This window comes from Macaca fascicularis, chromosome 13, assembly GCF_037993035.2.
Source record: "Macaca fascicularis isolate 582-1 chromosome 13, T2T-MFA8v1.1".
Lineage (NCBI taxonomy): Eukaryota > Metazoa > Chordata > Mammalia > Primates > Cercopithecidae > Macaca > Macaca fascicularis.
Window position 1 is genome coordinate 74,733,318 of NC_088387.1, and position 24,813 is coordinate 74,758,130.

General features: G+C 44.8%; 1 long non-coding RNA gene across 1 annotated transcript in view; it reads left to right on the plus strand.

The window, feature by feature from the left end:
- Window positions 1–1,237: 1,237 nt before the first annotated feature.
- LOC102147310 (uncharacterized) overlaps window positions 1,238–24,813 on the plus strand; it is a 32,390-nt gene continuing 8,814 nt past the window's right edge. The window contains exon 1 of the long non-coding RNA XR_283378.5: window positions 1,238–1,291. This is a non-coding gene — a long non-coding RNA (uncharacterized lncRNA). The remainder of the gene's footprint in view (window positions 1,292–24,813) is intronic.

The following is a 24,813-nucleotide window of genomic DNA, read 5'->3' on the forward strand; positions in this document are numbered from 1 at the left end:
TGGGAGCTACAACTCAAGATGAGATTTGGGTGGGGACACAGCCAAACCATATCAACGAATAATAAAGCCATCACCTCCTGAAGCGGGTGGGTGTGATGCCCTCCTGAGCCCCTGCAGCTGTAGCATCTGTGACGCACTGCCCAACTAGTCTGGGCAGGAGCAATGTGTTGGAGTCTGTGCACATGAGTGTGTGTGCTGGGTGTGCAATGAGCACCCTGCCACACATGTGGGAGCTCAGACACCACTCTCTTCCAGAGCCGTGCGACAGTTTGACTCATCCATGACTGTAGCCGCTCCAGCAAAGCTGGACTCTTGGGGAAAGAAGTTTCTCTTCCCAAGCCTGCTGTGTGGGCCCGTGGGGAGACACACAATTGCCTTTGTCGTTTGTTCTTCCTGTGTGGGGACAAAAGCCCTTTCACTTGCCGTGGAATGTACAAGAAGTTCCGTGCCGAAGGGCTGCCAGGCGCTGGCCTGGAATCCCACAAACGAGGGGTTGGGGAGCTGGTTGTTTCAGCCTGAGGCCCCTGCCTCCTGGTCCTGCCATGCATCTGTGTGGTCGGGGACTACCAAGAGGGTCTCCACCGTCTGCTTCCTCATCATTGTGTGCATCTGCATCACCGCCACAACCCTGTCTTAATCATGGCCTGAGACACGCAGCCTGCCACAGGCTGGCACTGTGCCAGGCATGGGCTTTGCCAACTCATTCAACCCTCCCAACGAGTGCTGTTACTCCCACTTTGCAGCGGAGGGAACTGACCTTCAGAAGGGAGGGTCTGGGAGGACAGTGCTGAGACTGAAACAGACAGGACACCACAACCCCTCACCCTGCACTCACAGCTCTAGAGCAGAATGGAGCCGAGCCTCAACCCTTGGTGTTTATGCTGTGAGCTGAAGTTTTAAGCAAAACAAAAATAGAGAACTTACGTGGGGTTGGGGTGGGGGAAGAACCCGCCAACACAAAACCACATAGTGGCACAAGTGGCCTTTTCTCATTGCTATTTACATCCCCGGGTGTTTCCATCAGCCTAGAGCCAGAAGCTCACCACAGAGCAAGCAACCTGTTGCCAGAATGCTGGGGGGGCTGTGCTATTTTAGGAGGAAAGTTTTCCCAGGTGGCTATTGTCTGCATTTTTCTCACCAAGGTGGGGCAATTCATAGAGTCACTAAAGCCAACCACAGCGTTGAACTTTGCTGTAATTTTAAAATGTAAATGAGCAAGCGCCAATGGGAAGTGGTCAGGAGCAGACCGGGGCAATCAGCTCCCAGGGGAGCCCCAAGCGTCAACTCCCAGGTAGGGGGCAAGGGTGAGGCCTGCTGGGCGGGGAGTGGACTAATACAGAGGGCTGGGAAAGAAATGTGTGTGTCTAAAAGCAATTTGCATTAGGTCTTTCAGAACCCAAGTCTCTGGGGTGGATTGTACAATCTTGCAATCTTACAAGCAAGAGAGGAAGAAAGGAGAGAGGGGAGCCAGGGGAGAAGGGTGTGGGGATCAGACAGGCTTTTATATGTGATCTTGTTTAAGCAAGACTCTTATCAAAGAGTAATCCGAAACTTTGTGCTTTCTTATCACCCAGCTCCCTGGGGAATGGGTATATGACTTTTGAGTTCCACAAGGGAGGATTAAATTGCCTGTTAGAGATCAGAGCTCCAAGTAAGCAGACAAGGTTGATAGAGGTGGGTGCGGTGGTGTGGTTTACTTGTGTCCTGTGGAGATGTTCTTTGCCCTTATTATCTAGATTCACGTTTTCTGTGCACAAGCTGAACACTGAGGGCTGAGGAGAAAGCTGCCGTCTAGTGAACAGAGCAGCATTGGAAGGTGTGCCTGCTCTCTGCCCCACGCTGCAGATGCTGAGCAGGGGTTGGGACACCAAGGAATGAGCCATGCTGCACTGTTCAAGAAGGTCCAGTCCTGTGGGGGTTGTGTGAATACAGGACACTCTTTTTTTTTTTTTCTTTTTTTTTTTTTTAGACTACGTCTCATTCTGTCACCCAGGCTAGAGTGCAGTGCCAAGAGCTGCAGGCTTCCATAACAACTGTTGCGGTACTGACTGAGTAGTTAAGTTAAATATTGAAAGCTGAAAGGGCCAGTGCCCTTATACAAAGACTGGAATGTAACAAAAGCCCACCAAGAGTTTTGTGTAGGCCTTTCCTGGGCCTTAAAGCATGACAAAATAATGGAGGAATTCTTAACAGGATCCATTTAGGATTAAACAAATCTTATTGGGGTTCTGAAGGGACTCCCCAGGCCTCCACAAACAAGTTTATTGGGAGCCTGAAAGAACTCCCCAAACCTCTGTGATTTAGCAGGAGACAAGATAAGAGTAATCAGCTGGGCACAGTGGCTCACACCTGTAATCCCAGCACTTTGGGAGGTTGAGGCGGGTGGATCACCTGTCAGGAGTTTGAGACCAGACTGGCCAACATGGTGAAAGCCCATCTCTACTAAAAATACAAAAATTAGCTGGGCGTGGTGGTGCATGCCTGTTGTCCCAGCTACTCAGGAGGCTGAGGCAGGAGAATCACTTGAACTTGGGAAGTGGAGGTTGCAATGAGCTGAGATTGTGTCATTGCACTCCAGCCTGGGTGACAGAGCAAGACTCCATCTCAAAAAAAACCACAAAAACAAAAACATAAGGGTAATCACCCCAGCACCTGGATCCATTTAGATTAAGTAAATTTACTGAGGCTCCAGAGGAAGGTCTTCAGGAATCAGACCTTATAGATGAAAAGAAATTAATCACTTATGTCTTTTCTCTCTCTCTCTCTTTTTTTTTTTTTTTTTTTTTTGAGACAGAGTTTTGCTTTTCTTGCCCAGGCTGGAGTGCAATGGCCCGATCTCGGCTCACTGCAACCTCCACCTCCCAGGTTCAAGCGATTCTCCCATCTCAACCTCCTGAGTAGCTGGGATTACAGGTGCCCGCCACTACGCCCGGCTAATTTTTGGTGTTTTTACTAGAGACGGGGTTTCACCATGTTGGTCAGGCTGGTCTCGAACTTCTGACCTCAGGTGATCCACCCGCCTCGGCCTCCCACAGTGCTGGGATTACAGGCGTGAGCTACCTCGTCCAGCCTACTTATGTCTTTAGATGAATGTACTCTTACATGTAGACATATAGCTTAGAAGGTATATAAGCTCTGGAAAACTTTGTAATTTTGAGTTGTCCTCGCAATAATTTCCAGGTCTTCTCCTTGTAACCTGTTGCAGAAATAAAAACTCTCTTCCTCCCCAGTTCATCTGCATCTCGTTATTGGGCCACGAGAAATAGCAGCCCAACCCTCAGTTTGGTTCGGGAACAATGGCTCACTACGTCCTCCAATTCCTGGGCTCAAGAAATCCTTCTGCCTCAGCCTCACAAAGTGCTGGGATTACAGGTGTGAGCCACTGTGCCTGGCTGGCATTCATTTTAAAATGTCTATTAAATTGCTATTATGCAGCCAACAGTCTGTATAGTGCTCTGGGAAAAACCCTAAATAGCTGACAAACAATTACATGTGTATTTACTGTTTACCACTTTCACAGTTCTGTATTAAAGAATGAACAACTGGCCAGGCATGGTGGCTCGCACCTGTAATCCCAGAACTTTGGGAGGCCCGGGCAGGTGGATCACCTGAGGTCAGGAGTTCCAGAGCAGACTGGTCAACATGGTGAAACCCCGTCTCTACTAAAAATACAAAATTTTAGCCAGGCGTGTTGGCAGGTGCCTGTAATCCCACCTACTCGGGAGGCTGAGGCAGGAGAATTGCTTGAACCCAGGAGGTAGAAGTTGCAGTGAGCAGAGATTGCATCATTGCACTCCAGCCTGGGCAGCAAGAGCAAAGCTCCATCTCAAAAAACAAAAAACAAAAAACCAAAAAAAAACCCAACCACAGCAAGAAAGGTGGTAGAGCGCCACCTTTAGGTAGGAGGTGGTTAGGTTCTGCACTCAAACTGCCCATCTTTGAAAATAAGTTACCTCTCTTTGCCTCTGTTTTCTCACCTATAAAATGGGAATAATTTCTGAGGTGTTTATCAAGTTTAAATGTAAAGTGCCGGCCGGGCACGGTGGCTCACGCCTGTAATTCCAGCACTTTGGGAGACCGAGGTGGGTGGATCACTGGGGTCAGGAGTTCAAGAACACCCTGGCCAAATTGGTGAGACCCCCATCTCTACTAAAAATACAAAAATTAGCCGGGCGTGATGGCACATACCTGTAATCTCAACTACTTGGGAGGCTGAGGCATGAAAATGGCTTGCACCCAGGAGGTGGAGGTTGCAGTGAGCTGAGATCACGCCACTGCACTCCAGCCTGGGTGACAGAGTGAGACTCCGTCTCAAAATAAATAAATAAATAAATAAATAAATAAATAAATAAATGTAAAGTGCCTAGCACAGGCCTGAAACATAGTACTCAATAGACATTAACCATTATTTATTATTATTATCATCATCATCAAAGACTCTTACCCCTGCCCTTCAGGTGTTCACAAGCTAACAGTGAAAGCAAATAAGGTGTGTTCTGAAATACGACACCAACTGCCCTGGTTATTGTTGATAAATGTGCTATAGATGGCAGAGAAGGATAAAACCCCTTCAGTCAGGAGTCATTAAAGAAGGCTTCAGGGAAGAGACTAAGAACTGGGTGGAATTCAGAATTGGGTGGAACTTAGTAGGTAAGAACGTTCTAACTGTGAATAAATAGCACACACAATTTATGGAGGCAGGAAAAGGCAAGGTGTGTTTGTGGGGTGCCCGGTTGCTTTGGCTTGGCTTTAGCTAAGGTCTCTATAGAAGCGTTGTGAAAAATAAAAGGTGGACTGGGCACAGTGGCTCACATTTGTAATCCCAGCACTTTGAGAAGCTGAGGTGCGTGGATTACTTGCAGTCAGAAGTTCGAGACCAGCCTGACTGACATGGTGAAACCCCATCTCTACTAAAAATGCAAAAATTAACCGGGTGTGGTGATGCAGGCCTATAATCCCAGCTACTCAGGAGGCTGAGGCATGAGAATCACTTGAACCCAGAAGGGGGAGGTTTCAGTGAGCTGAGATAGCTCCACTGCACTCCAGCCTGAATGATAGAGCGAAACTCAGTCTCAGAGAAAAAAAAAAAAGAAAAGAAAAGAAAAAGAAAAGCTGGACATTAGGTGAATCAGTGCCAGGTAGTGGAGTACAGAGTTTGAACTTTCTCGTGTGTCCGATAGGAAGCCACTGGGAGGGTTTTGAGAAGGAGTAGAATCTGCATCTGCCTCCCCCGAGAGCGATCTGTGCTCAAATATTGAGATGTCACTGAACCTACCGTTACCAGATCTGCAGCGATCCCTGGCAGCTTTGGCTTCTTGCCAGCTGGCATGCTGGCAGGCAGGGGCATCCAGTGTGCAACATGGCTTTTTCCATTTCTTCCACCCTTGGGGCATTTAGGACCAGTGGGGAAATGATCTGAGAATGGGGATGAGGTGGAGGAGGCTGCTGCAGGTCACCAGAAGGAGCTAAAATTGGTCTGAAACTGCACTGTCAGACACCAGTTCCTTGTGGCTCTTGGGCACTTGAACTGTGGCTGCTCCAACTGAGGGCTGCTACACAGATAAAATACATACCAGATTTCAAAAACTTAGCACAACAAAGTACATCTCATTAATAATATATTGATTTTTTTTTTTTTTGAAATGGAGTCTCGCTCTGTTGCCCAGGCTGGAGTGCAGTGGTGCAATCTTGGCTCACTGCAACCTCTGCCTCCCAGGTTCAAGCGATTCTCCTGCCTCAGCCTCCTGAATAGCTGGGATTACAGGCATGCGTCACCACGCCCGGCTAATTTTTGTATTTTTAGTAGAGACAGGATTTCACCATGTTGGCCAGGCAGGTCTCAAACTCCTGATCCACCCGCCTCAGCCTCCCAAAGTGCTGGGATTACAGGCATGAGCCACTGTGCTTGGCCAACCTTTCTTCTTTTTGATGTGGCTACCAGAAAATTTAAAATGAGGCCAGGTGATGGGGTTTCACCAGCCTGGCCAAAATGGTGAAACCCTATCTCTACTAAAAATACAAAAAATTAGCCAGGCGGGATGGTACGCACCTGTTGTCCCAGCTACTCAGGAGGCTACTAGTGGGAGACGGAGGCTGCAGTGAGCCATGATCGCGCCCCTGCACTCCAGCCTGGGCAATAGAGCGAGGCTCTGTCTCAAAAAAAAAAAAAAAAAAGAAAAGAAAAAGAAAATTTAAAATGTATTTGGGTGGTGTTATATTTTTATTGGACACCATCAGTCTGGAGGGTTGGTTGATGTATGCCCTGGGTAGTTACTAGGGTTATAGCTGTACACCCATATTAGCCTGGGTGGAATGCCTGCCTGCTCAAGAAACCAGGCTCAGATTTGAACCTAGTCAGCATTATGCTTAGGATAAGAAGTTCAGGGCTGGGCGAGGTAGCTCATGCCTGTAATCCGAATACTTTGGAGGCTGAGGTGGGAGGATTGCTTGAGCCCAGGAGTTTGAGACCAGTCTGGGTAACAAAGCCAGACCCTCTACAAAAAACAAACAAATGGGCCAGGCACGGTGGCTCATGCCTGCAATCCCAGCACTTTGGGAAGCCGAGTGAGGCAGATCACCTGAGGTCAGGAGTTTTGAGACCAGCCTGGCCAGCATGGTGAAACTCCATCTCTAGTAAAAATACAAAAACTAACTGGGCATGCCAGTGTGCACCTGCAGTCCCAGCTACTTGGCAGGCTGAGGTGGGAGGATCACCTAAGCCTGGAAGGTCAAGACTGCAGTGAACTGTGATCATGCCACTGCACTCCAGCCTGAGTGACAGCAAGACACTGTCTCTCAAAAAAAAAAAAAAAAAAAGAAAAAAAATTTAAAATGTTTAGTGAGGAAAGAGTGTAACCATTGCTGTGTATCAGTTCTCCACAGTTCTCCAGAATTTGGCTCCAGAATTCTAACTTTCAGTTGAGGCTAGAAGGTGGCAGGATATAACCTTGTGGGGTCTATTTGAAGGAGGAAGTATTTGCCCATGAGAGTAAAGGGAGAAGCTTCCGGGAGAAGCTCATGAGTCAGGAGCCGGTGGAGGGGCTGGGATCCACAGGCCTCTGAAAAACACCTTGTACACGAAGGAAATACATCAAGCTGTTTTAAAAGATTATCTCAATTTCATAACTATGAATTATTTTATTTTCTTCCTATGCTTTTCAGGATTTTCCTAATCTTCTACAGTGAAAAATAACCAGAAGAAATGTTTTTTGTTTTGTTTTGTTTTGTTTTGTTTTTTGTTTTTAAGAAAAGAGCAGCACTTTTTGGAGCGAGAGGGAAGCAGTACTGAGTTCACAACTGCTACTAGAAGGAAGCTGCTCGGGGAGGGGACTCAGACAAGATGCTGCAAGTCCCAGTCTTAATGTAAAGCAAATCTTAATGGAGAGCGGTTCTTTTTGTGGAGGCTGGGAAAGCTCCATCGAGCACCCTGTGTAGGCAGTCCTGACTGTTGAATACTGATGTAGTGTGGAAGTTAAGGGGATTTAGGAGTCATACAGAACTGGGTTCAAATTCTCACTGTACGGCCAGGCGCGGTGGCTCACTTAATCCGAGCACTTTGGGAGGTTTTGGTGGGCAGATCACTTGAGGTCAGGAGTTCAAAACCAGCCTGGCCAACATGGCAAAACACTGTCTCTACTAAAAATACGAAAATTAGCCGGGCGTGGTGGCACATGCCTGTAATCCCAGCTACTCGGGAGGCTGAGGCAAGAGAATCATTGAACCCAGGAGGTAGAGGTTGCAGTGATCTGAGATTGCACCACTGCACTCCAGGCTTGGTAATAGAGGGAGACTCTGTCTAAAAAAAAAAAGAAAAAAGAAAAAAAGAAAAAATTCTCACTGTACAATTGACCATCTGTGGGTCCTTGGCAGACCATCTACCATCTCTAAGCCTCAGCTTCCTCACTTGCCACAACATTGCAATATCTTTTAAGGTAGTAAATACTCAACAAATGCTAGCTATCCTTATCATGGAGATTTAGCCTTTCAAACATGCCAGGGATAGGAAATTGCAAAAAGATACTGAGCCTCCACCATGGGTATTTCACTAGCCTTTTCAATTAAACAAAACCAAAAGGGAACACGTTGCAGACAGGCTTGCAGGGAGATGGAAGCCTCAGCTCCATGAGGTCACTCAGCTATACACAAGCTGTATTCCAATGTTGCACTTTTACATTCCATTCTGAATGTCAAAGTCTCTGAGTAAAGTCTGTGGTTCCAAAAGCTCTAATTAGGTGAAGGCAGAATAATGGTAAACATTTTCACAGTGTACTTATATCAACAACCTGCCTGGCACAGAGGACAAGAAAACATGCGTCACCCTTCAAACATCCTCACTAGTGTTAATCAGGGGCTCTAGTTGGCTCGATGCCAGGCCTAATTGGGCAGAATTTCACTGGGACAATCACAATGTGTTGCTTTATTTTTCTTTCCTTTTTTTTTTTTTTTTTTGTTTTGAGACAGGGTCTCACTCTGTCACCCAAGCTAGAGTGTGGTGGTGCAATTATGGCTCCCTCCAGTCTCAACCCTACAGCTTAAGTGATCCTCTTGCCTCAGCCTCCCTGGGACTGCAGGCATGCACCACCATGCCCAGCTGATTTTTAAATTATTTTGTAGAGACAGAGTATCACTGTGTTGCCTAGGCTGATCTCAAACTCCTAGGTTCAAGAGATCCTCAGCCTTCCAAAGCGTTGTGATTACAAGCGTTGTGATCCTCAGCCTTCCAAAGCGTTGTGATCACAAGCGTTGTGATCCTCAGCCTTCCAAAGCATTGTGATTACAGGCGTGAGCCACCATGCCCAGCCACGACGTGTTGTTTCAGTGCTATTGGGCTCTACTGATGTTAATAATACATTGCTTCAGAGCTTTCCACGTTTTTGCTTGTATCTTTGTTCTCGGTGTTTTGTCTCTACTCAGAGACCAGACCATCCTTAGGAACCTTAGCTTGCTGTGTTTACCTGTTCTTTCTCCCCTAGTGGTATTTTCCAGACATGTTGAAGTAGTGGGTGGTAAGTAAGGACACCATTCGCAATTGGGCCCAGAAGTCCAACAGGAGGATTGTTTCTCTTTGGCTGCAGGTCACTGTCCTAGGGCCATAAGCGTAGGAGCCCTGATGGTGTATGGAAGAACTGAGTCAGCTTGCAGAGGACCTGGTGACTCAGAAAAATCACATGCAGATCACATACATTATCACAGTGTCTTAACCCAATGACTGTCAACCCAGTGAGCAATTTTGCACCCCAGGGGTCATTTGGCAATGTCTGAAGACTTTTTTGTTTTTTCCACAGGGTCTTGCTCTGTCGCCTAGGCCGGAGTGCAGTGGCGCAATCACAGCTCACTGCAGACTTGATCCCCCGCAGCTCAAGCCATCCTCCCACCTCAGCTTTCCAAGTAGCTGGGACTACAGGCACGTGCCACGATGCCCAGCAACATTTTTAATTTTTTTTTTGTAAAGACAGGGTCTCCCATTCTTGCCCAGGCTGGTCTCAAACTCCTGGGCTCAAGTGATCCTCCCGCCTTGGACTCCCAAAGTGTTGGGATTACGGACTTGAGCCACTGTACCTGGCCTGAAGAAATTTTTTGTCACGACTTGGGGGCAGAGCACACAACTGGGGATGAAACTACTATTGGCATTTAGTGAGTAGAAATCGGGTGTGCTGTTAACTATCCTACAATGCACAGACGGTTTTCCTGTTCCCCTCACCCCACATACAAAATAAATGATATGGGCTGGGTGTGGTGGCTCACACCTGCAATCCCAGCACTATGGGAGGCCAAGGCAGGTGGATCACCTGAGGTCGGGAGTTCGAGACCAACCTGGCCGTTATGGTGAAATCCCGTCTCTACTAAAAATACAAAAATTAGCCAGGCATGGTGGCAGATGCCTGTAATCCCAGGTACTCAGAAGGCTGAGGCAGGAGAACAGCTTGAACCTGGTGACAGAGGTTGCAGTCAGCTGAGATCATGCCCCTGCACTCCAGCTTGAGCGACAGTGCAAGACTCTGACTCAAAAAAAAAAAAAAAAAAAAAAAAAAGATCTGGTTCAAAATGTTAATAGCAATGAGGTTGAGAAACTCTGGGTTAAGTTGACTCAGCAATCAATGCTCTGCATTCTGTGTCCCTAATCCACATATCCAACATGGGGAACAATGCACACTCAGGCAGGTCCTGTCCCTATTCCTACACCTGTCCTTCTTAGTTCTGACCTCTGTGCCTTTGTTCACGTGATTCCCTCTGCCTGGAGTGTTCTCCTATGCACCCATCTGAACCCTGCCTTTTCTTCAAAGCTCAAGCATCTCCTCTCCTGTGACACCCTAGTCACTGTAACCTCTCTGACCTTCCTCACTTGCAATTCTTGGTAGTATGGTCTTGAGGGCAGAAACTGGACTTGGATATATTTGTATCCTCCACAGCATTTAAGGCTCCCAGTATGTATTTGTGATAAGGTTCCCAGTATGTATTTGTTGAATAACTACACACCTCAGCCGTCCAAAATTTTTCCTCACTCTTCTATTGAACATTATTCCTGTATTTTAAGAAAAGTGGTTGAAAGGTAGAAGCCTTGATTGACTGAGCTCAGGAATAGCTTTGGTGGAATTGGATTTGATCTGCATGGCCCAGAGAGAGGAATTTTATAAATTTCTAACTCTTTAAGTGAAACAGCCACCAGTCCTTCCTGTAAAAAATCTGTGATGACATCTACAAGTCAACAAATAATATTACACTCTTTGCCAAACTGCATGCCCAGAAGTGGAACAGCAAGGACCCAAGATGACAAGCTTCTTAATTTCTCTAGTGTCAGAGCAACAGCTCTATCAGTCTGGAGGAGTCTGAAAAAGTGGCCCGGGCCACACCTTTATGACTTAGGATATTCGATATTTCTTTGATATTGTATTGCACAGTTTGAGCTGAAAAATCGTTTCCTTGTGTGTGTAGTAGAGTGGGGTTGCACAGTAGGGGAGAAAAAAAACTTTTGAAGAAAAAGCATAGGCCACAGTGTCAGATGTATGAATGTGAGTGTTAATCTCAGTTCTGTTATGTTCCAGCTATGAGACTTTAGGCAATTTCTTAACCTATCTGAGCCTCACTTTAGTTTCCCATCTGTAAAGTGGAGATATAGCACCTACCTTATTATGACCTAGTGTGGATTAATAATGCTGATTGGCTGGTACAGAGGCTGCTACATGAGTAAGCTTACATAAATGATATTTTTCTCTCCTTTACTTTCCTTCCCTCCTCAGCCAACAATGGCACGGTAAGAGCAACAGTGTTATAATACTTTGTATTTTTGAAGAATTTTTATGTCTCTTTGCTTTCTTTAAAGTAGCCAAGGCAAGGATTTTTAATTTGTCAGAAAAGATAATTCCAAGGTTGGAGTTGCAATAAAGTAATACAAATAATATAGTTATAATTTCTTACAGGTCCGCTCTGTAAACCTAGAAATGGGTTGGTTTCCTGAAAGCTAGCATTCCTTCCCTTAAACCTTCTCTTTTTCTTACCTTATTTTTTGTTGTTGTTATGTGTTTGTTTTTAATCTACAGATGGGTGGAAAGGAACATTATTTTCTTATACATTTTTCCCTTAGGCAATCTCATCCACTCACTGGTCCATAATGACCATCTATACATAGATGACTCACAAGGATGTTCAGAGCTCTCTTCTGAGTTCTAACTGGCACATCTAGCTGCCTGTTTATCATCAACGCACCCCAAGTTCAGCAAATAAAAATCGAACCCTGCAGCACTCCTGCTTAAAATGCTTTAATTCATCCCATTATTCTCAAGAAAAACAGGAAACTAACACAGCTGTGTTGTACGTCATCTAGCCAGTAGCTCTCTGGCATCACCTTACATCAGCCCCCTGTGGAGACCCACTTAGAACCTCGGAGTTAATATGAAGATTATTTTAAGCTGAAGACATTTGAGGCTCAACCAATGTAGAAAGAAGCCTTCTCAGAGCTTCCCTTATCTGACTAAAAGCAGAAACTTTTGGGAAATGAGGCTGTCATGGATTCCTTCTTCAGAGCAGCTTTTACTCCCAGGAAGGAGATCAAGAATAAGCCTACATAAATCCCCACTCTGGGGGAACTTTTATGGCCACTGAAGAAAATTGAAGGAACACTCATATCTGCATGAACAAGCATTATCACAACATTTCTTATCTTCCATTTGTTCTTGCAGAAACCCATTTGTCTTTTCTAAAGAAACTCATTTGGTCTTCTGATAAAGACCTCTTCTCTCCCTTCCCTTTTGCCTCCTAAGTTAGGAATTTAAGCCTCTAACTTAAATCATCTATTGTGCTACTTCTTTTGTAAGCTCCTGTGTGCATACAAATAAATGTTTCTTCCTGTTGATCTGTCTTTTGCCAGTTTAATTCACGGATTCCTTGATACTAAACGTAAGAGGATAGAGGAAAAGTTTTCCTCCTGACACTGCCTTGATCTCTGTGCTCTTACTCTGGCTTTTTTCAGCTTTTTTCAGCTTTTTTTTTTGACGGAGTCTCGCTCTGTCTCCAGGCTGGAGTGCACTGGCGCAATCTCAACTCACTGCAACCTCTGCCTCCTGGGTTCAAGCGATTCTCCTGCCTCAGCCTCCCTAGTAGCTGGGACTACAGGTGTGCGGCACCACACCCAGCTAATTTTTGTGTTTTTATTTTTTATGTTTTTGAGATGGAGTTTCACTCTTGTTGCCCAGGCTGGAGTCCAATGGTGTGATCTCAGCTCACTGCAACCTCCGCCTTCCAGGTTCAAGCGATTCTCCTGCCTCAGCCTCCCGAGTAGCTGGGATTACAGGTATGCGCCACCACGCTTGGCTAATTTTGTATTTTTAGTAGAGACGGGGTTTTTCCATGTTGGTCAGGCTGGTCTCGAACTCCCAACCTCAGGTGATCCGCCTGCCTCGGCCTCCCAAAGTGTTGGGATTACAGGTGTGAGCCACCGCGCCCAGCCAACTTTTGTGTTTTTAATAGAGATGGGGGTTTCACCATGTTGGCTAGGATGGTCTCAGTCCCTTGACCTCATCATCCAGCCGCTCCAGCCTCCCAAAGTGCTGGGATTACAAGTGTGAGCCACCGCGCTCAACCACGGTTCCTTTTAGTTTTATGATTTCTCCTGCCAGACCTCTGCCTATACCCTTCCCCTTGCCAAGAATGCTTTTTCTTTCCTCTGGCATTTATATAACTACTCTTTATCCTTCAAACTAGTTCAAACGGCAGCTCCCCAAGAAAGCCTTCTCTGACCTCCCAGTTAGAGACTCTTCGGGCATCCTATACTTTTCCTTTATAGCACTTCTTATACTAGCAATAAAAATGTGTATGATTATTTGATTAATGTCTTCTACCCCGACAGACTGAAAGTTTCTTGATGGTAAGGGTCCTGCCTAGTTTTGCTCACCATTTTATTCTAAGTTCCTGACACAAAGTAGGCACTCAAGAAAAGAACTACTGAATGAATATATGTTTAGAAGACAGAGGAGAAACTCCACATATGATAGACTAGAACTACTCCCTCTGGGATGCCCCTTTCAAGCCAAGGATGTGTGGACCCCTATATCACAGTTCTTTGAAGTCCAGTCATATAGCTGGGGCAAAGCAATCTCAAAATAGCCAGCGCTACTGTGGGAAGAGCTGTTACTCTATCGGGGCAACTGTCCTGGCCAGAGATTAAGTGACAGTTTACTTGAGAAAGGTTGACCCAGAAAACCATCCTACAATATGCAACATGCATGAGAGAACCTGATCAAATCTAAAAATAGCTCCATCACTGGAATTGGAAACACTTTAGTGAGGATTCAGCCTCTCTCCTTGCAACCCCTACCTCTATGGAGACTCTGATCTTTTTCACTGAACTACAGAATCCCAGAATGGTAGTGCTGGGAAGCCATCTAGTCTACTGCTCTCATTTTAATTTAATTTTTAATTTGAAGAATTTTTTATGGAGACAAGATCTTGCTGTGTTGCCCAGGCTGGTCTTAAACTCCTGGCCTCAAGTGATCCTCCTGCCTTGGCCTCCCAAAGTGCTGGGACTATAAGCATGAGCCACTGTGCCCAGCCTGCTCTTATTTTAAAATGAGAAAATTAGCTTCAGGGAGGTTTAGTACTTCCCCTATATCACCCAGGCAGTCGGTTGCAGAAACGGCTCAGACAGGAGCTTTCTAGCTTCACCACAGTAATGCTTGGGTTCGTGATCTGGAAGACCAAAATAGACACCCTTTTATCAACTAAGACAGGTTCTAAGGTTAAGGAAACAAAGTTACCTACGGGTCTACCTACTGGTGGAGGATTCAGGACCCAGTTAGCATGGCAAACTGCTAAACTCCTGAGACTCTAAACCCCCTAACAATAAGAGATATCAGCCCTCTCCTAACACGAATTTACGACCCAAACCACTACAGCTCTGATTGGACAGCAGGCCAGCCTTACAAATATTCTTTCCTGAATAAGCTACTGCAGACCTTAAGCCTTAAGCCATTTTCAGCCAGCTTACAGAAGCTGCACACAAACTCTCTTTGTGTCCTTTAGTTCACCTTTTCGCAGAAAGCGCCAAATTCCATCTGATTTTTATGCCAAAACCCTGCCCCAAAGTGAACATGGAATATATGTTACCTGTATGTTTATCCATCCTGCATGCACTGGGCTCCCCTCATAATTATGTATAGCCTTTTCCCAGAAACCTGATGAATATGTATGACTCTGTTGTGTGATACAGGCCCTGTGAAGCATGAAACCCAAGTTTCCTTCTTCACTTCAAAGAGACAGGACCTTCTGTCCACACTGGAGACTTTCTCTTTCTGGGTTGCAAACCAGTATCACCAATAAAACTCTCCTTTCCACTATTTAGCCATCGTGGTGGTCTTTTGGGTAACAAGGTTGACACCACCTAGCTTTTAGGCACCTTGGATGCTGAAGACCCTGCAAGATTTATGTTCTTGTGGGTCACCCAAAGGGGAGGCAGGTGAGTGGGGGCTTATTTCCTACTTCTCTGGTTCATAGTCACAGTGAGCAAAAGTCTCAGCAAGGGAACCCAGGCAAACCACTCAAGTTCTGTGTGAAGAATACCTGGAACAGAGACTGGCATATGGCAAGATAAAGGATAGGAACTTGGGTTCCAAGGGTTGATCTTAGCTCTACCACCAGACAGCCTGGGTTATTCCTTGGGAAACACACTGTCCCTCTAAAATTTGTTATATGGGTTGCTAATACTGACTTCAGGCTATTGTGAGACTCAAATAAGATAACGTACTAAAGACCTTTAGCACAATGTCTGACATCTGGTGTTCAATAAGTGGCAATATTGCTCAATTTCATTCCAATACAAAGTTACAAACATCTGTGGGAAGTCTGCTTCATAGACAAGCAATAGGGGAACACAGTAATTGTTTGGGAGGGGAAAACTCGGCACTCCTTCCAAATGACACATTCTTTCTTTAGATATGTTAATACTTTATTTAAAAAAAAATTTTTTTTGAGATTGGATATTGCTCTGTCATCCAGGCTGGAGTGCAGTGGTGTGATCTTGGCTCACTGCAACCTCTGCCTCCCTGGTTCAAACGATTCTCATGCCGCAGCCTTCCCAAATAGCTGGGATTACAGATGTGCACCACCATGTCCGGCAAATTTTTGTTTTTTTAGTAGAGACAGGGTTTTGTCATGTTGGCCAGGCTGATCTGGAACTCCTGGTCTCAAGTGATCCGCCCACGTCGGCCTCCAAAAGTGTTGGGATTACAGGCATGAGCCACCAAGCCATTGAGCCCAGCCCTAGGTATGTTAATACTTTAAATCAGGTTGCAGTCAAGTCCTGCTGGCCAGCTGAGCCTCTTGCAATGACTTTGCATATCTGTGCTCAATCCATTAGTCATAGGATTTACACTTCAACATCTACAGCAATCTTTTTTTTTTTCTTTTCTGACAGGGAATCTTGCTCTGTCACTCAGGCTGAAGTGCGGTGGCGAGATCTCGGCTCACTGCAACCTCCGCCTTGTGGGTTCAAGCAATTCTCCTGCCTCAGCCTCCTGAGTAGCTGGGCATGTGCCACCACGCCCGGCTAATTTTTTTTTTTTTTTGAGACGGAGTCTCGCTCTGTTGCCCAGGCTGTAGTGCAATGGCACAATCTTGGTTCACTGAAACCTCCACCTCCTGGGTTCAAAGCGGTTCTCCTGCCTCAGCCTCCTGAGTAGCTGGGACTACAGGTGCGTGCCACAACGTCCGGCTAATTTTTGGTATTTTTAATAGAGATGGGGTTTCACCATGTTACCCAGGATGATCTCAATCTCCTGACCTCGTGATCCGCCCACCTCGGCCCCCCAAAGTGCTGGGGTTACAGGCGTGAGCCACCGTACCCAGCTAGAGCAATCTTAGTTCCCTCCTTCCCAAATTCTCAAGTGGCCTATCCCTGTAACACCCAGCCACAGACAAAGAGCAGTCATCATTATTAAGAACTTTGGAGGCCCTGATTTGAGACAATTGAAGGGATCCAGAATAAGCCATTGTAGCATAAAAATTATTGTGAGCTGAAAGCATTTGAGGTCCTGAAGTCCCTTATCTTCCTAAAAGCAGAGGCTCCCAAAAGAACTCTAAAGAACTCAGTTGTCATAAATCCCCTCCCTGGGAACAACTCTAATCTTGAGAGAGAATTTGGCAGCACACCCAAAGAGACATTATCAGAAAACTGTCATATCTCCCATCTGTTCTCCTAAGGGCCCATTTATCTTTCCTCAAAGTCATTTGTTTTTCCATAAATGCTCTTTCTCCTCCCCTTGTCTAAGAAGTCATTTATTTTCCTAGTAAGTATTCTTTTCCCACTCCGCGTCACCTATTAAGGTGGTATAAAGCCCTAAAGTTTATCCACCCCTTTGAGTTGCATTTCTTTGTAAATGCCTGTACATGATTAAAAATTCATCTTTTCTCTTGTGAATCTGTTTTTTGTCAGTTTAATTTTAGGCTCCCAATTACAAAACCTAAGAGTAGAGGAAAAAATTTTCTTCCCCACAAGGTCAACCTCCTGTTCATAAACTAAAAACACAAAATACATAAAATAAATATAAGAAAATGTAAGTTTCTCAAGATGTTACTGGAAAGGGATCCTGAGCCAGACCCCAAGAGAAGATTCTTGGATTTTGTGCAAGAAAGAATTCGAGGCAAATCCATAAAGTGAAAGCAAGTGTATTAGAGAAACAAAGAAGCAAAAGAATGACTGCTCCATAGGCAGAGCAGTCCCAAGGGCTGCTGGTTGGCTATTTTTATGGTTATTTGTTGATTATATGCTAAACAAAGTGTGGATTATTCATGAGTTTTCCAAGAAAGAGGTGAGCAGTTCGTGGAACTGAGGGCTCCACCTGCTTTTAAACCATATAGGGTAACTTCCTGATGTTGCCATGGCATTTGTAAACTGTCATGGTGCTGATGGGCGTGTCTTTTAGCATGCTAATGCATTATAATTAGTGTATAATGGGCAGTGAGTATATAATGACCAGAGGTCACTTTTGTCACCATCTTGGTTTTGGTGGAATGTGGCCGGCTTCTTTACCACAACCTGTTTTATCAGCTAGGATTGCCTAACTTACTGGGAATGCAGCCCAAAAGATCTTACCCATATTTTACCCAGCCCCTATTCAAGATGGAGTCACTCTGGTTCAAACACCTCTGACAATTATGACTATTTTGGTGTTTTGGTTTTTTTTTCTATCCAACATCAAACTTTTTCAAAAGCCATTTTCTGGTGTCCTTGCTTTACTGGTGCCTAAACATGTCTGTCTATTGTGCAATCCAGCCTTGGGCATTGTTAGTCCTAATTTTGCAAACCTGGAAATAAAAGGTAGGAGTTCAGGGTACACAGTTGGTAGAGTGGAGTGAAGATAAAGCTGAGGTTTATTTGACTCCTACTATACATCTTTAGCGAATTCTTTAGATTATTCCAGTTCATTGTGATCAAGGGGCCAACGTAAATATTTTTGGCTATGAATTTGGGGAACATGCATCTTCAAATACCTCTGAACAATAGGAGTGAAAAGGCGTGATACCATTTCTCTGCCATCATAAAGGTCATAATCAGAACTTCAATAACAAAAGACTGGTTAACAAGAGAAAACATAACACACTTATTTAATCAAAGTTATACCTGACCTGATGGATTTCAGAAGTGAAGACTCAAAGAAGACCCGAGGGAAAACTGTCCATTTCTATGCTTAAATTTGATGAAAAATGGACAGTCATATAGAAATGTGATTGCACAGAAAGGGAACAATCTAATAGTAATTGACCAAGTAAGGAGATTTAGCAGGGCCTGTCTAGACTCTTCTTGGCCTCCCTGTATGACATTTCTGTCATGCGCGGCCATGTGAAGAGACCACCAAACAGGCTTTGTGTGAGCAATAAAGCTTTTTAATCACTTGGGTGCAGGCGGGCTGAGTCCAAAAAGAGTCAGCGAAGGGAGATAAGGGTGGGGTCGTTTTATAGGATTTGGGTAGGTAAAGGAAAATTACAGTCAAAGGGGGGTTGTTCTCTGGCGGGCAGGAGTGGGGGTCACAAGGTGCTCAGTGGGGGAGCTTTTTGAGCCAGGATGAGCCAGGAAAAGGAATTTCACAAGATAATGTCATCATTTAAGACAAGGACCGGCATTTTCACTTCTTTTGTGGTGGAATGTCATCAGTTAAGGCGGGGCAGGGCATTTGCACTTCTTTTGTGATTCTTTTTTTTTTTTTTTTTTTTTTTGAGACTGAGTCTGGCTCTGTCGCCCAGGCTGGAGTGCAGTGGCCGGATCTCAGCTCACTGCAAGCTCCGCCTCCCGGGTTTACGCCATTCTCCTGCCTCAGCCTCCCGAGTAGCTGGGACCACAGGCGCCTGCCACCTCGCCCGGCTAGTTTTTTGTATTTTTTAGTAGAGACGGGGTTTCACCGTGTTAGCCAGGATGGTCTTGATCTCCTGACCTTGTGATCCGCCCGTCTCAGCCTCCCAAAGTGCTGGGATTACAGGCTTGAGCCACCGTGCCCGGCTTCTTTTGTGATTCTTCAGTTACTTCAGGCCATGTGGGCATATACGTGCAAGTCACAGGGGATGCGATGGCTTGGCTTGGGCTCAGAGGCCTGACAATTTCTTCCTCATGGGTAGAGGTTAGCACCCCTGCTGGAATCAAAGTCTTATGATCTACTTTCAGACAATGTAGGTCAGAGAATTTCTTTATGTTCAGTTCTTACTTGGAAAGATGGGGGAAGATAGGATTAGTATTTCTCGGTGTTACGGCTGGTGTTGGGGAAGAGGGGAGCTGATTTCTATTACCCACCTTGTGGAAGAGGGAATCTAGTTTCTATGGCCTGCCTTGGGGGAGGAAGAGAAGCAGGAGAAAGAAGGGTAGGAGAATGTCATGTCAACCTAAAGAAAGACACTGGAGAAAAATATCTCAAAGTATGTTGAGTTTATTCAGGAATGAGAAATGAGAATTATAACCTGGGTGCACGGAATGGCAAGCTACAGATGCATCAGGTGAGGGAAGGGTAAAGGGAAGCCTTTATTGGCACAAAGGGAGAGGTTCCCATAAGATGCTTAAAAGCAGAGTTCATTGGTTTCAGAGGCTCAAAGAGTTGTTGCCCATTCATTGGTGGAGATGTTATTACTGGGTAAGTGTCCTTTTGAGAGCACCTTTTCTGAATTACTGCAGCCCTAATGAATGTCTAGTGATAAACCTTGTCATAGAAATATATGAATCCATGTGAAAAGTACAAGCTGTGCAAAGCAGGAGGTGTGAGAAGGACATGAAAAGATTTCTTGTGGGATTTTCAGGAAGTCCTTGGAAACAGTTCTTATCTCAGACATGGAAGCATAAGCCCCCACTTCTTCATGCCTTCCTGGCCTTATTTTGTCTGGGTCTGACAAAAGTGATTTCTTCCTGGTATCTGCAATTTTCTTTTTTTTTTTTTTTTTTTTTGAGACGGAGTCTTGCTCTGCCGCCCAGGCTGGAGTGCGGTGGCCGGATCTCAGCTCACTGCAAGCTCCGCCTCCCGGGTTCACGCCATTCTCCTGCCTCAGCCTCCTGAGTAGCTGGGACTACAGGTGCCCGCCACCGCGCCCGGCTAGTTTTTTGTATTTTTTAGTAGAGACGGGGTTTCACCGTGTTAGCCAGGATGGTCTCAATCTCCTGACCTTGTGATCCGCCCATCTCGGCCTCCCAAAGTGCTGGGATTACAGGCTTGAGCCACCGTGCCCGGCCAATATCTGCAACTTTCACAGTCAGAAAGAGGCTTTGCTTCTGAGGCCCTTTCAATGCCCTTCAGTTCAAAGTATTCAGCATACCAAAGCACCATACTTTGGGGTATCACTTTGTGAGCCCCAACAGTAGAATAAGCTTTTAGAAATGGAATTTTTAACTCAAAGCCTATGAACACTCTTCCCCGCCCCGCCCCCTGCTCCCCAGAGACAAGGCCTTGCTCCATCTCCCAGGCTAAAGTGCAGTGGCTCCACTGTGGCTCACTGCAGCCTCAAACTTGGACTCAGCTTCCTGAGCAGCTGGGACTACAGGCATGTGCCATTACACGCAGCTCATTGTATTATTTTTACTTTTTTTTTTTTTTTGAGATAGAGTCTTCCTCTGTCGCCCAGGCTAGAGTGCAGTGGCACAATCTCAGCTCACTGCAACCTCCACCTCTTGGGTTCAAGCAATTCTCCTGCCTCAGCCTCCTGACTAGCTGGGATTACAGGTGTGCGCCACCACATTCGGCTAATTTTTGTATTTTTAGTAGAGATAGGGTTTCATCATGTTGACCAGACCAGGTTGGTCTCAAACTCCTGGCTTCACATGATCCACCTGCCTCAGCCTCCCAAAGTGTTGGGATTACAGGTGTGAGCCATTATGCCCTGCCTTGTTTTTACTTTTATTTATTACATGAAACCTTGCTATGTTTCCCAGGCTGGTCTTGAACTCCTAGGCTCAAGAGATTCTCCTGCCTCAGTCTCTCAGAGGGCTGGGATTACAGACATGAGTCACCACACCACACCGCTATGAACAGTTTTAACATCTGAATGTTTCTAAATTATCTGGTAGTATTTTCTCATTTCTTAGGAACTCAAAAATCTTACTTCTTGTTTCTGCTTCCACTTTTTGTTTGTTTTTTGAAATTATGGTTCTGTAAATCATGTGTGTTTGCCTGTCAGAAACTGCTAGGACCTAGTTATTGTCTTTCAGAGGAGAGTCTGAAAGGCCTAGTCTGGGTGCCAGAAGTGTTGTCCAGAAAAAAGACCTGGTAGACAAGATTGGAGGTTGACTGTCTTCCAGTTTAAAGGCTAGAAGCCTGGGAAAGGAGCTGGTCTTCCACTGTTTGTGCTGGGAAGTCTGTGAAAGCCTCAAAGGGTGATGTAGAGATCCGGGCCTGCAGGTTTCTGTGGTTATTTCTTTGTTGAAGGAATTCTATGGGACGGAACCTGGAAACATCTTTGGAGTGGGTAGGGAGAAAGTAGTGACCCACAGCCTCTGTCCAGTTTTGTACTCTCAGAGTCATAGACCTGCAGATGTTTATTTTTGTTTGGTTGGCTTTGTTTTTGAGTTTTCCTAAAAGCACAGTGTTGGTATCTACGTTTGCACTGGACCCATGGATGAAGCTGTAGCACTGAAGCTTATGGTTCTTGTTTGTGCAGCTGTAAATAAGAAAAGCCTTTGCCCTCCCCACAGAGGAAAAGTAACTGGCCACTTAGGGGGATCTGCTTGCAACCGTAGCCCCGCATACTTGTGGTTGCCTTCTTTGCAGAGAAGCTTGGTTAATAGTGTAGGTGAGGCAAAACTTTTTCTCTATTCTTTTGTGTTCTGTGACTGAAGCCTATGGATTCAACTGACAAAAGACAGATTAACAGGAGAAAAAAGACTTGCAAACTTAATGAATGTTTTTCATTTTATGTGCAAGAATGACACAGAAAACAAGTGAAAACCCAAAGAAGTGGTTGGACCCAGGGCCTATATGTTATTTTAATAATGGGCAATAAATTGTGGAGAAGTAACTACGTAAAGGAAAAGGGCTTGGGCTCCCAGTGGAAACAAATTTTGGGAAGGTAAATATATGGGGGAACTAATTGTAGATAAGAATTTTTTAGTAAGGTTTGTTATGCAGACTCAAGTCGGGTGCAGACTGAAGTGAGAAGAGTCACGCCAGGTGATTAATAGTCTTCTCTTCCTGGTATGGGAGAGGGAGACACTCTTACAAACGAGAATTTCTGTTACTTTTACAAAAGGGAACCGTATGCTCTGCTTTCAGAAAGAAAGGGGGAGTGCAGAGAGTTCTTCCTGAGCCTGCTGGTTCTTAATTGCCGTCAGCTGAAGATCATCCTAATGCCAAACTAGTATATTTTGGGGTGGCATATTCTGATCCCCTTCCACAGATTGTAGGAATCTGTCACTTTTATTCATTATAGGGATCTCAAGAGAAGGAAAGGAAATGCAAATAGGTATCAAGATTTTATATATATATATATATATATATATATATATAATATACATATATATATAAAATATATACAAAAAAGTATTTTTTTTTTTGAGACACAGTTTTGCTCTGTCCCCAGGCTGGAGTGCAGTGGTGCAATCTCGACTCACTGCAACCTCCACCGCCTGGGTTCAAGCAATTCTCCTGCCTCAACCTCCTGAGTAGCTGGGATTACAGGTGCACACCACCATGCCCAACCAGTTTTTGTATTTTTAGTAGAGACAGGGTTTTACCATTGTATTTAGTCAGGGTTCTCTTAGAGGGACAGAATTAATAGGAGATATATATATAGAGAGAGAGAGACACACACACACACACACACACACACACACACACACACACACACACACACATATTATACAATCACAAGGTCCCACAATAGGCTATCTGCAAGCTGAGGAGCAAGGAGAACCAGTCCAAGTCCCAAAACTGAAGAGCTTGAAGTCTGATGTTCGAGGGCAGAAAGCCTCCAGGTCACTTGAGGTCAGGAGTTTGAGACCAACCTGACCAACATGGTGAAACACCATCTCTATTAAAACGTTTTTTTTTTTTTAAATTTGCTTTCTTATTCTTGTTAATCAGCTAGCCAAACTAAGCATTTCTTTTACTTTTTCTTTTTTTTTTTTTCTGAGACAGAGTCTCGCTCTGTCACCGTGGCTGGAGTGCAGTGGCGAGATCTTGGCTCAGTGCAATCTCTGCCTCCTGGGTTCAAGTGATCTCTTTCCTCAGCCTTCCAAGCAGCTGGTATTACAGGCGCGCATCACCACACCTGACTAATTTTTGTATTTTTAGTAGAGATGGGGTTTCACCATATTGGTGAACAGGCTGGTCTCGAACTCCTGACCTCAAGTGATCCACCCACCTTGGCCTCCCAAAGTGCTGGGATTATAGGAGTGAGCCACCATGCCCAGCCCCTTCTCTTTTTTTGAGACAGGGTCTCACTCTGTCACACAGACTGGAGTGCAGTGGTGCCAGCCTAGCTCACTGTAGCCTCAAACTCTTGGTCTCAAGCTGTCCTCCTGCCTTGGCCTTCCAAGGTATTGGGATTACAGGTGAGAGCCACCACACCTGGCCAACTATTTTCTGTTTAAAATACTCTTCCCAATCAATAGCAATTGTAACACACCGTTTAGTAGGTGGATTAGAAGGACCTTGAGATTTGTCAATACCTTCAAAGATCATGATATATTTTACCCCAGAATCATTGTGAAATACTTATGCATTACACCCCAATAGAGAATTCTATTCTGCTTCATTCTGGTATTGTTGGTTACTGTAATAAATTAACCGGAGTCATTTAATTTTGTCATCGGCAGGTGATCTCTGCTATCCCTTTCCTTTTTATAAAGACCCTTGCTGCAAGCTATAGGTCAGAAATGGAGTCTTCTGAAAGAAACATTAAAAGAACAAGTAAAAGATTCCACAAGGTACTCTTAGCCATTGACAGTACAAATAGACTTATGGGAACAGACTTCTCAGTATGATTGATATTGCCGCAACAACTGATGCCTGTTGGCTTGTACCAAGAGACTGAGTTGGGATTTCTAGGATTCTTTTAGTTCAGAAGCAGATAATTTTGTAAGTAGATTACTTGCCTGAGATTACACAGAACAAAATTTAATTTCATAGTATCAATGAACTAATTAAAAATTATAATTTTTTTGGAATATCTTTGGTATCGTTTTAATATTGATTCTGTTTTAATTTTCTTCTTGGGCTGGACATGGTGGCTTATACCTCTAATCCCAACACTTTGGGAGGCCAAGGCAGGCGGATCATGAGGTCAGGAGCTCGAGACCATCCTGGCTAACACAGTGAAACCCCATCTGTACTAAAAATACAAAAAATTAGCCGGGTGTGGTGGCACGCACCTGTAGTCCCAGCTACTCGGGAGGCCGAGGCAGGAGAATCGTTTGAACCCAGAAGGCGGAGGTTGCAGTGAGCTGAGATTGTGCCACTGCACTCCAGCCTGGCCCACAGTGAGAGACTCCGTCTCAAAAGAAAAAAAAAAAAAAATTCTTCTTGATCTACCTTTAATTCTCAATTTAGCAGGATATACCTGTGCAAAGTGGAATCAGACACTCTTTGAACCTTATTTTATTTCAATTGACCTGTAAGAATTCAGGAAGTATATCCTAGGAGAAACATTAATATAAGTTATGAAGTAGTGAATTTGTCAGGGGAACTCTGACAAATATAAGTTAATATAAATATAAATATAAGTTAATACAAATATAAATATAAGTTAATATAAGTTATGAAGTAGTGAATTTGTCAGGGGAACTCGTGCCACCACATCCAGCCAATGTAACTATTTTCATAGAGTAAGTAAGAATCAGTGCTTCCAGCCCAGTGCAGT